We start from the raw sequence: 13,656 nt of genomic DNA on the forward strand, positions 1-13,656 counted from the left end.
TTCATTGTTTAGTAGCATGTTGTTAAACCTCCATGTATTTGTGGTCTTTCCAAATTTTTTCTTGTGGTTGACTTCAAGTTTCATAGTGTTGTAGTGAGAAAGTATTCATGGAATCATCTTAATCTTTTTTGTACTTGTTGAGGCCTGATTTGTGACCAAGTATGTGATCTATTCTGGAGAATGTCCCCTGTGCACTTAAAAAGAATATGTATTATGCTGCTTTAGGGTGGAATGTTTTGAACATATCTAAGCTATCCAGTCCAGTGTGTCATTCAAAGCCATTGTTTCCTTGTTGATTTTCAGCTTAGATGATCAGTCCACTAATGTAAGTGGGGTGTTAAAGTCCCCTATTATTATTTTATTAGTATTAATTAGTTCCTTTGTGTTTGTTAACTGTTTTGTGTATTTGGGTGCTTCTATGTTGGGTGCATAAATATTTACAATTGTTCTATGTACTTATTAGATTATCCCCTTTATTATTATGTAGTGTCCTTCTTTCTCTCTTGTTACAGTCTTTGTTTTAAAATCTTTTTTTTGCCAGATATAATATTGCTACTCTGGCTTTCTTTTGACATTTATTTGCATGATAGATGTTTCTCCACCCCCTGATTTTCAATCTGTAAGTGTCTTTTGGTCTAAAATGAGTCTCTTGTAGAGATGGGTCTTGTTTTTTAATCCATTCTATCACCCTATGTCTTTTGAGATGAGCTTTCAGTCCATTTATATTCAAAGTAATTATTGCTACATATGTATTTATTGCAATTTTGCTATTTGTTTTGTGGTTGTTTCTAAAGATTTTCTCTGATCCTTTCTTGTCTTTCTAGTTTTGCTCATTTTCATGAGTGATTTATTTGGATTTCCTTTTATTTTATGCATATATATTGGTGGGTTTTGATATATGTTTACCATTATGTTTCTACATAAACTCTTTTGCATTAAACATTCTATATTAAGTTGATGGTCATTTAAGTTTGAACCCCTTCTTTGCTCCTCTCCTCCCCACGTTTTACATGTATGTTCATATATTTTATATCCTTTATTTGTGAGTTCCTTGACTGATATTTTACAGAAATATTCTTTTTTTTTTTTTTTTTTGGCTTTCCTGTTTCCTATCTTATACTGTCACTTTTGGTCTTTCTTTTCACTCACAGTGTCCCCTTCAGTATTTCTTGTAGGGCTGGCTTAGTGGTCATGAACTCCTTTAATTTTTGTTTCTCTGTGAAACTCTTTCCCCTTCTATTCTGAATGTTAACCTTGCTGGATAGAGTATTCTTGGCTGCAGATTTTCCCCACTCAGTACTTTGAATATATCATGTCAGTTCCTTCTGGCATGGAAAGTTTCTTTTTTTAAAGATTTTTATTTATTTTTAAAAGATTTTTATTTATTTATTTGACAGAGAGAGAGAGAGAGCACAAGCAGTGGGAGAGGGAGAAGCAGGTTCCCTGTTGATCAGGGAGCCTGATGTAGGGCTTTATCCCAGGACCCTGGGATCATGGCCTGAGCCAAAGGCAGAGGCTTAACAGACTGAGCCACCCAGACGCCCCTGGCATGGAGAGTTGATGCTGAAAATCTGTTGATAGCCTTAAAGAGCGGCATAACAAATAACCTGGACAAAATACAGAATATAAGCAGAAGTTTCAAAAGTGCCCAAGATACACATAAAGGAGATTTATTTACTAATCTCAGAATGTGTGTTGGAGAAGCAGGGATCTTAGGGAGACTTCTCCAAGAATAAAAGAGCTGGCAGGTGCCATTTTTCTCTCCCTATGCATGCTTATTATAGAAATTAAACAATGCAGAAATATTCCTTGTCATTTCATCATTTATAGTTAAAATTGTTAACATTTAGGGTTTATGCTCCCAGTCTTCCAGAATAGTTTCAGGTATATATTATTTTATTTTTGACAAACATGAGATCAACTATTTGTGGTGTTTTTATCACTTAATATATTGTGAATATATCTTTTCAAAACTAGGAAACCCTTGACATCATTTTAATGGATATATAGTATGTCACCATATGGAGACACTAGACTTTTTTTTTTTTTAAAGATTTTATTTATTTATTTGAGAGAGAGAGAATGAGAGACAGAGAGCATGAGAGGGAGGAAGGTCAGAGGGAGAAGCAGACTCCCTGCCAAGCAGGGAGCCCGATGCGGGACTCGATCCCGGGACTCCAGGATCATGACCTGAGCCGAAGGCAGTCGCTTAACCAACTGAGCCACCCAGGCGCCCGACACTAGACTTTTAAATTAATCTCCCATGATAGCCCTATTTTCTTTTTCTGTATTATAAGCAACACTCTGAACACTGAAAGTATAACTTATCCATTCCTTAACTCTCCCTTCTGGTCAAATTCCTTTAAGAATGAAATTGCCATGTCAAAGAACATAAACATTTTTGAGGCTTCTTGAACAGATCTGCAGGAGAAGTGGAGGTGAGGCACATAGTGCTACGAAGATAGGTGGAGACTCAGTTTCTTATTGACATCTGGCTCTCCCACAGCTAAACCCACTAATTTTTTAAGTACCTCAAGTTAAGCCCTCCTGATTGGGATGGGTCTGTCTTACAGTATCCTAGTGACATTTTTTCATGCAGAAACAAGGAGAGCAGCCATATAAAATAAAAAGTATAAATTATATTATGTTGAAATTATATGTTTATCTTGACATTTACTAGCTTGCATCCAAGTTATGTGGGTAAACTCCTCATAAGCATAGACCACATCTAATCCATCTTTCTAATTCAGCTCAATAACTAGTACCAATAAAATGAAAATTAAGACAAGATTATCCATCCATGAAGCTGACAAAGCATGGAAAGTACAAAATCCTAAGATTTTCTCTTATGATTAATTTATTATTTTGCTTAGTATTTGTAAATTCCCTGTTCACTTCTTTGATTACATACTCAGTAATGTTTTATATATAATCACAGTCATGTCTTTAACCCCAGTATGCATTAGTCCAGAATTCAAAATACCCTGGAATATTATATTAAATATAGTACATATATATATTCAATTTATTTATTTATTTTTATTGTTATGTTAATCACCATGCATTGCATCATTAGTTTTTGATGTAGTGTTCCATGATTCATTGTTTGCATATAACACCCAGTGCTCCTTTCAATACATGCCCTCTTTAATACCCATCACCAGGCTAACCCATCCCCCCAACCCCTCCCCTCTAGAACCCTCAGTTTGTTTCTCAGAGTCCATAGTTTCTCATGGTTCATCTCTCCCTCCGATTTCCCCCCCTTCATTTTTCCCTTCCTACTATCTTCTTCTTTTTTTAACATATAACGTATTATTTGTTTCAGAGAGACCTATATATTCAATTTTATGTCAATAAAATATCTAAGATTTTTTAAAATTTTATTTACTCATGAGAGACAGAAAGAGAAAGAGAGAGAGAGAGAGAGAGAGGCAGAGGCAGAGGAGAAGCAGGCTCCTAGCCAAGCAAAGAGCCCAATTCGAGACTCCATCCCAGGACCCTGAGATAATGACCCAAGCCAAAGGCAGACGCTCAACCGACTGAGCCACTCAGGCCTCCCTGTCAATAAAATATCTAGATAATTAATATTCTTTTCTTTTTTCATTATAATATGTGGCATTACCTACCTAGATAGAGACATAATGTTATTCAGGTGTTGTGAGTTAGTATTTTTCCTCTGGGGGAAAAATCCTATTGATGTTTGAGAGTGAAATATTTATACAGAAAAATGTTTTTATATTGCAGTGATTGTTTATATAAATCCCCAGACACATGTCAAGTCAAGACAATATCTCATGGTTTTAACTTGAGAAACTGGGCTTGATTCATAATGGTTTTCCATCTCTAAATGGTAGGTATCTATCTAATAACTTAATAACAAAAACAAAATGAGAACTGCCCTCATTGCTCCATTTTCATTTGTATTCCAATCTCACCACCCTTTATTAAAGTTTCAAGGCTCAATGCCACACTCAACTCTTGTTGAGTTTCTTACCATTTTTTGTTTTTCTCACATATAGCATCACCTTTCACAACATATCTATATCAATCTGGCCTCTCAGATCAAGTCAACATGTGCCACTTAAAGTCTTAAAAGAGGACAGGTAGCATTGAGTTAAAGGGGAGATGAATGGTAATGAAGTATTGACCATTTTCATAGACGTAGCCTGAGGATTCCTTGGTCTATATGAAATAATAGCTTTCAAAAAACTGCCATAAGATGTGAAGACAATTAAATAAAATAGTATTAATTCCTTTTTGACCTAATTTAAAGAAACCATACTTTAGACTACCAAAAAATAGGGGGAAAAAAGAATGTGTTTAACAGTATTTTCCTTTCTGAAAAAATAGTTTTTAAAGAAGACAAAAAATCTATTGTTAGAATTTGCTTTTAGACTTTATCAACTATGACGTTATGTTCTAGTTAATTAAGATAATCTTATAAAGAAATTTGGGGTGCCTGACTGGCATGTGACTCTTGATCTCAGGGTTGTGAGTTTAAGCCCCACATTGTGTGTAGAAATTACTTAAATAAATAGAACTTTTTAAAAAGGATAATCTTATAAAGAAGTAAAGTTTGGCTGTCTGCTGCTAGCCTAAAGTAACAAAATGTTTACTTCTATTTAGTCATCAGCTATCATGTTAAATAATCTGTAACAATGAGTTATCTATCATTGGGCTGTTATGCAGCAAGATTAACATTTATAACAGTGGGGACTAAAAATCTTGTATGTTAAAGTAATTTTGTTGAAAGGGATGTTTAAAGTCTTTTATTTCACAGATTTTTCATTGTTCCAAGGAACATTATAAGTTATATTCTCAATATATATATTTCATTTTATTTACTTAGAGAGCTACTTCTTTATAACAGAAGTCTAAACTTTGGAAATGTGATTTCTCTTTTTTTTTAAAGATTATATTTATTTATTTGAGAGAAAGAGAGTGAAAGAGAGAGCATGAGATGGAGGAGAGTCAGAGGGAGAAGCAGACTCCCCAGTGAGCAGGGAGCCTGATGCAGAACTCGATCCTGGGACTCTGGGATTATGACCTGAGCCAGAGGCAGACGCATAACCGACTGAGCCACCCAGGTGCCTGGAAATGTGATTTCTCATTCCCACATCTCCCGTATGTTTTTATACTTTATTGAATCTCAAATTATGAAACCTATGCTTTTTCATTTGACTGAAGAGTCAGTGTACAGAGGTTAAGAGAATGAGCATTGAAGTCAGCATGCCTGGGACTGAATCACAGCTCTGCCTCTTCAAGGTGTGACTTTAGAGAAGTTATTTAACATCTCCTTGCCTCACTATACTCTATAATATGAGGTTACTAATAATACCTAGTTATAGGACTAAATGAGTTAATAAGCATAAAACTTTTAAAACAAAATGTGACATAGAATAAATGCTATATAAATATTAGCACTAGGTGTACTCTCCAAATTCTAATCTTGGTTTCTTAAATTTCTTTAAAGGAATCCTTAATTCTCAAGTCTGGGAATATCTAGAGCAGAATCATTTTAGATATAGGTTTTCTAGTTTCAATACTTCCTTCCTTCCTTCCTTCCTTCCTTCCTTCCTTCCTTCCTTCCTTCCTTCTTTCCTTCCTTCCTTCCTTCCTTCTTCTTTTATTTGTGTTATTTGATTTACTCATAGGTCAGAATGATCAACAAGATCTGGAAGTTTGTTCTTTAATTTATTTTTATTTGAGAAGTAAAATTTGCATAGATTTTTCTCTTGTGAGAATAGTGCTACCAGTTGAATTTGTTAGCAAGAATGCTAGCCACTAAATTACAATTTGTATTGCTTATTTTCTCTTGCAAGATTCTAGATTTTTTTCTATTTCTATGCCTGTTTTCTTATCCATGAATTTACCTTTTTCCAACATACACAATTTTGTCCTGATATTTCATTCTTCTAAACGGTAGTAGCTGTCAGAATTTAATCTCACTCTCAAAAACGCAAAGAAAATTTAATCTGCATAGCAGAAGATTCAGAAATATGAGATATTCAGGAAAAACTGGGAAATTCTTAGCAACATATCTTTTTAACATGTCTAGACGTAATGTTTTTCTACTTGGATTGTGAAGGTCCACTTAATATGACAAGAAAGGTCAAAACAAGCTACCCTCAAATATTAGAGGAGCACTTACAGAGTTTGTTTTTCATTTACTTCTTTCCCCTTGATGACCATTTTCTTACTACTTATTAAATCTGGGAAAACCCAGAAAAAGTTGGAAAAATAAGAAAGGTCTCTTTTGCTTCACCCCCTTTTAATTCCTGAATATCTCTTGTTTTTGAGATTCAACTAATATCATAATAATATTGTTGGCTATTTATGTATATCTAAGAAAGCAAGCAATGTGCTAAATAATTTGCATATTTCAAAAATTTATTCTCATTTTACAGAGATCAGAAGTGAGGTTCTAGAGATTAAATAACTTACTCAAAGTCATGTACTATGGTAAGTAACAGAACCATAATTCAATCACTGGCTATATTCTTTCTGTTTCACTAAGTAATATAGACATGGAGAAATTTGGAAAATACAACCTTGATCTCAGATCTCAGAACACATTGCATACTCACTGACATTTTAGTCGTTTTTCTCACATTGCACACACAAACACAAATACACATATATCAAATGAGTTTATTACTACTATTTTCCTACAGAAGTAACTCTTTTCACCTAATCAGATTTTTAATTTTAAGCTCGAATCTACTGTTTATAGTGTTTTTTTAAATATAATGATAAGACAGTAAGACCGACTATATACAGACTATAAATGTGTGTGTGTGTGTGTGTGCTCCCTACCCCCTACTGTCTCCCACCAGAAGACCCAGAACACTAAACCACTTAAACATCCTTTTTCCTGGAAGGGAAGTGATTTTTCTTTCTTTGTTTTGAGTTGAGAAAATTAAAATAAAACAAGGTTATATCAATTTTCAAAAGCCACTGTTAAACTAAATCTAAGAATCTTAATGCTAAGTCCAGTAGCAAACCTTTATGTCCAGAACTTTACATCATCCACATTTACTACTATGAACATATGATGTACTTTCTCCTTTTATCCTTAACAAAGAAGGATATATACAGTATAGATAGAACATAATAGAAATGGTAATATCTTATAGGTTTGAACAAATGTATAATGACATATATCCATCATTATAATATCATAACAAAGTATTTTTACTGCCCTAAAAATCCCCTCGTTTATGCTTATTCATCTGTCCTCCTTCCCCATCCATGGCAAACACTGGTATCTTTATTGTCCTCATATTTATGCCTTTTCTAGAATGTTATATTGTTGGAATCATATGGTATGTAGGCTTTTCAGATTGCCTTCTTCCACTTACTAGTATGCATTTAAGACTCCTTTATGTCTTTTCATGGCTTGTTAGCTCATTTCTTTTTAGTGCTAAATAGTATCCCATTGTTTGGATATACCAGTTTATTTATCCATTCATCTACTGAAGGACATATTGGTTGCTTCCAAGAATGTATAACATCAAGAGGGAACTCTAAGGTAAACTATGGACTTTGGGTAACAATGATGCGTCAGTATAGATTCATACTTGATTAAAAATTTAAAAATTTACCATCCTAGTGGGTCATGTTGATAATGGGGTAGTCTATGCATGTGGGGGGGCAGGAACTATATGGAAATCTCTGTACATCCCTTCCAATTTTGTAAAAAAGAAAGTAATATCTTTGTGAAAGAAGGTATACAATTGAATTAATGTTGAATGAGAAAAAGATTTTAATATAAATAGCTACATAAAATAACATCTTTAAAATATTAATGGCAGGTTAATTTCATTGAAACAAAAGTAATATCAAGGTGCAAATGATGTATAAAGGAAAAATACAACTTTAAACAGAAAAAAGATAAATATCTGAAATGAAAATGAGATCTATGTAATAGCCAAGTATGACACATAAATTATTGCAACTAACAACAGGGATAATTCATGCTCCTGTCATTAATTTTAATTAAGATATACCCAAGTATAATGACAGATCATAAGAGATAGAGAGAAACAGAAATAAAGAAGGATTGTGTTTGTTCTATCTTTTGCAAGGGCAAGAGAAAAGGAGAGAAGAGTTCACGAAATAGAGATTATTCCAAAAGCCTGAAAGTAGTCAGTGAGCCATTTCAGACTATCCACATATTCATCTGGTAAGATAAATAAATCCAGCAATAGTACCCAGCAGATCTCATTAGTAATTTTGAAATGAATCAGGTATCAATCATCACCTCTATCTGCTTCCTGCAGAATAGTCTGCTTGATACAATGTGCATGACTCATAAAAGTATTTGAGTCTCAGGTAAATATTAAAAACTATATATTTATATATGGAAGTTAAGCTCCTATTCATATAGAAAAGCCTTCAGTTTATGGCTCTCAGTATCATTATCACTATAAGGAGTAACTACATATGACTCCATCTGCTGATTGTAGAATGACAAAAAATATGTCTTGTGTTTTGATTTAACAAAAGTAGGACATATAAATGATTACTTATGAGATTTAATCCTAAATAATAAGTTATGTAAATGGACAGATTTTAGCAAAATTCAAGCTAAATTTTCCTGAGAAATTAATGTTTCTAGTCATCAAATTTTGGGAAATATTTATTTTACTATAAGAAATCTGGGGCTATAGTTAAAGTAATCCTCACTCCTTAATGGGTTGCCAAAGCTGCACAGAATTTTCACCATGCAGTGGGTATTTTCAGCACAGGAAAAGCAGAACCAACAACGGAGGCTGTCAGAAAAACTGCAGGGAAAAAACCACAATGGAAGTATGTTTAAAATCATAAACACTCCCTATTCACTATACATTTGACAAAAAACTATCCTCTGCAGGGACCAAGATTACTTGAAGTGTGGTCTTAAAAAAGAGGGAGGGTAGAGATCATTACCAGTTGTAATGCTAGTGATCTAAAGTTCATTTCAACTGCCTACCTACTGGATAGAGATTGAATTTGGCAGCTTCAATCAAGGTTTTTAAACATCTTGTAGAACATTAAATAGAAAAATGCAAGTCATGAATTTTAAAATGAAGGAAAGAAAGAAGAAAACAAGAAAGAACAGATGAACAAATGAATGAACAAAAGAAAAAAAAGAAAGGAAAGAAAGGGAAAAAGAAAAAGAAAAGAAGAAAACCAGCAGCCAGGGACATACGAGCTGCTTTTTTGCTTTGTGTGATAAGGATAAGCTATTCAAATACTACAAACAAGAGGAATTGAGAAAATAAAACTTAAGAGTGGTAAATACACAGCCAATTACCTCAATATATCAGCCAAATCAAGTGTGCATTTCTTGTACTCTAAGAAAAAACTGAGTAAGAATCAGGGGTATAAGAGCAATTGTTGGGTGAAAAGGTATAGTGAGGGATTTTCCTTGGAGCTGCTTTTGCATAATAAACTCCCTTTTACTTATATTTTATGTTCAATGTTGACCACTGCCACCTATTTGTATATCATGGATCAATAAAAATAACAGAGATTTCTAAAGATATTTTTATTAACACTCAACATATGTTTGAAAAGAATGGCTATACTCATTTTCAAAGACAAACCCAAGGGATTGCTTGGGAGGAGGGTGTTAACCAAAATCTGTTCTACCTCAATCTTCCTTTGATAAGAGAACAGGAATAAGATGAAAACAGTCAACTGTCATTGTTCTATTGCTATAACTTTGCTGTCCTTTTTATCTACATTTGTTTTGCTGATTTAACAACATGGATATTCCTTAAACTGATATTAGCATTACATATAAATATCATTTATAATACACTGTGTATATATAGTCAGTTTTGTTACAGTGCTATAAGTTGATGTATGTATTCCAAAAATCACTGTGATATACAAATTGTGCAATAAAAAATGCAGTGCTGATGGGGAAAATGGTGTTAGGATGAAAGTTTTAAGTGCTGTGTGCCTACCCTTATTTTTCCCATGAGCCCTGTAGTTTTTACTGCATGATATATATGGCACAGTGATGTTTAGGAACACATGTAGTAAAAGAAATTCATATTTCCAAAACAAGTATTATAGCAAAAAGTCCTGAATATGCATATCATATATTCAACTCAAGAAAAAGTCCCTCCTTTCCTGGCCCTAAGATACTAAATCTAACATGCTCATTCATCCATTTATCTTTTTAGTTAAAATAATGATCAACATGTTTTAGAGAAAACACTAAGTTCACTTTTTTTCTTATAATCAGAGTACCTGGATGACTAGTAAATAGTATCTTTAAAGTAGAATGACCCAAAAATTTCTGATTTAATACCAAGTAAGTCATATTCTACTGACACAGAATGGTATACAACTTAATTCAAAATGTTCCATAGGGACTCTGAAAAGCAATAAAGTAGAAAAGAAAGTCTCAAGAAAATGTGCATTGTGAATAGTTTTTATTTTATATACAGTTTTTCTTTTTTTTTTTATTTTTAAAGATTTTATTTATTCATTTGAGACAGAGAGAATGAGAGAGAGAGAGCACATGAGAGGGGGGGAGGGTCAGAGGGAGAAGCAGGCTCCCTGCCGAGCAGGGAGCCCGATGCGGGACTCGATCCAGGGACCCCAGGATCATGACCTGAGCCGAAGGCAGTCGCCTAACCAACTGAGCCACCCAGGCGCCCTATACAGTTTTTCTTAATATACACTGTTATTCTATCTGCTGGGTTCAAAACTGTGTTTGGATCTTGCATCATATTAAACATATTTAGAATGAAATTAGCTTAAATCTAATAATCCTGATTTTATAGTCTCATAGGGGATTGGAGGAGGAAGACCTGAGAGGAGTGATAATGTACAAGATGTGAGTAAATGACAACATTAACTTTAAAAGCTTAAATTACACAGGACAAGAGAAAAAATTACCCATGTCAACTTTCATAGCTCAAATAATAGGAGTTAATAGGAATTGTTAATAGTTTCTTTATTTATGGAATAGTATTTATTTACTTATTTATTTATTTTATAGAATAGTTATACCTTTGAAGCTGTTTTCCTTAAAAGGAAGGATAGTTTTGTGGGGTTTTTGTTTTGTTTTGTTCTGTTTTTGTTTTTGTTTTTGTTTTTTTTGAGAAAAAGTGTTATGACAAAAAATAGGAGGAGTTAAGATGGGGGAGGAAGAGGAGGACCCTAATCTTGCCTCATCCCTTGTATGCAACTAAATAATTATCAAATCATTCTGAACACCCAAGAAATCAATCTGAAGTCTGAGAAAACAAAACTGCAAGTCTACAAGTAGAAAAGTGACCATCTCCTGGAAGGTAGGAAGTGCAGAGAGTTGATTTGTGGAAGATATAACTGTGGGTAATGCAGAGGGGAGGGAGCCCAGCTTACAGAGACTACTGCAAAGTATTATAAGCAGCGGAGCCCAAAATCTGAAATGTTAGAAGTCCCCCACCTCCAGGGTTGTGCCTGGCTTAAAGGTGCTCAGGTGGAGAAGTGGGGTGGAGACCCAGGAGTGGACAGAATGGTCTGAGGATCCCCTGGGTTGTAAGAAGATCAGGTGGTGCCAACATGCTACACTGTTCCCAAGCATAGGTGTGGGGACTCCTGATGAGGGCAACAATTCTGGGTGCCAGCTCTCTGCTCTGCATGTCATAACTCTGAACCACTGTGTGGTTATGTGAGTGCTTTCTTGGCACTGGCCAGCAAATGGCAAAAGTGCATCAAGTCCCTCCCCCAGAGGATCAGCATGGGTCTGCACCATGGGGTCCCTACAATTTGGAGTTTTGAAACCCAGTTGTGTACCTGAGATAAAACGGCTCAGACACAGGGTGAAGGCAGGGATCTGAGAGAAGCTGAGGACAGAAGAGAGGTGCTTGATTGCTCTTCTATGAGGGCTTCCTGAAGAGTTGGGGGGGGGACTCTTTGAGTGGGGAAAACAAGACCAAAGGCAACAAAGACTAGAAAGGATGAAAGAACATCACCAGAAACACCAACACTACAGGTAACATAATGGCACTAAATTCATATATTTCAATAATCACTATGAATGTAAATGGACTACATGCTCCAATCAAAAGACATAGGGTATCAGAATAGATTAAAAAATAAGATCCATCTACATGCTGCCTACAAGAGGCCCATTTTAGACTTAAGGACACTTGTAGATTGAAAGTGAAGTGGTGGAGAACCATACTAATGGACATCAAAAGAAAGCCAGAGTAGCCATACTTATATCAGACAAACTAGAATTTAAAAAAAAAAAAAAAGAATGTAAGTAGAGATAAAGAAAGATAAAGAAGGACATTATATCATAATTCAGGAGTCTATCCACCCAGAAGATCTAACAATTGTAAATATCTATGCCCCAAACGTGGACGCAGCAAATTATATAAACCAGTTAGTAACTAAAGTAAAGAAACATAGATAATAATACAATAATAGTAGGGGACTTTAACACCCCACTTAGAGCAATGGACAGATCATCTAAGCAGAAAATCAATAAGGAAACCAGGGCTTTGAGTGACACACTGGACCAGATGGACATAACAGATATATTCAGAACATTTCATCCTAAAGCAGTAGAATACACATTCTTTTTGAGTGCATATGGAACATTCTCCTGAATAGATCACATTCTGGGTCACAAATCAACCCTCAACAAGTACAGAAAGAGCAAGATCATACCATGCATATTTTCAGACCACAACACCATGAAACTTGAAGTCAATTACAAGGAAAAAATTGGAAAGACCACAAATATATGAAGGATAAAGACCATTCTACTAAACAATGAATAAGTTATCTAGGAATTTAAAGACAAAATTTTAAAAAGTACATGGAAGCAAATGAAAATGAAGACACAAAGTCCAAAACCTTTGGGATGCAACAAAGGCAGTCTTAAGAGGGAAGTATATGGCAATACAGGACTACCTCAAGAAGCAAGAAAAGTCTCAAATACATAACCTAACCTTACACCTAAAAGAGCTAGAAAAGTAACAGCAAATAAAGCCTAAAGCCAGCAAAAGAAGGGAAATAATAGTGATTAGAGCAGAAATAAATGACATAGAAACAAACAAACAAAAACTGTAGAACAGATCAATGAAGCTAAGAGCTTTTTCTTTGAATGAATAAATAAAATTATTAACCCCCTAGCCAGATTTATCAAAAAGAAAAGAGAAAGGACACAAATAGATAAAATCATGAATGAGAGAGGAGAAATCACAACCAACACCACAGAAATACAGTTATAAGATAAAACTATGAAAAATTATATGCCAATAAACTGGGCCATCTCAAAGAAACGGACAAATTCCTAGAAACACACAAACTACCAAAACTGAAACAGGCAGAAATACAAAATTTGAACACACAGATAACCAGCAAAGAAACTGTATCAGGAATCAAAAATCTCCCAACAAACAAAAGTCCGGGGCCAGATGGCTTTCCAGGGAAATTCTACCAGACATTTAAAGAAGAATGAATACCTATTCTCAAAATGTTAGAAAAAATAGAAATGGAAGGAAAACTCCCAAACTCCTTCTATGAGACCAGCATTACCTTCATTCCAAAACCAGACAAACACCCTACTAAAAAGGAAAATTGCAGGGTGCCTGGGTGGCTCAGTCGTTAAGCGTCTGCCTTCGGCTCAGGTCATGATCCCAGTGTCCTGGGATCGAG

This window comes from Halichoerus grypus, chromosome X (assembly GCF_964656455.1).
Source record: "Halichoerus grypus chromosome X, mHalGry1.hap1.1, whole genome shotgun sequence".
Classification (NCBI taxonomy): domain Eukaryota; kingdom Metazoa; phylum Chordata; class Mammalia; order Carnivora; family Phocidae; genus Halichoerus; species Halichoerus grypus.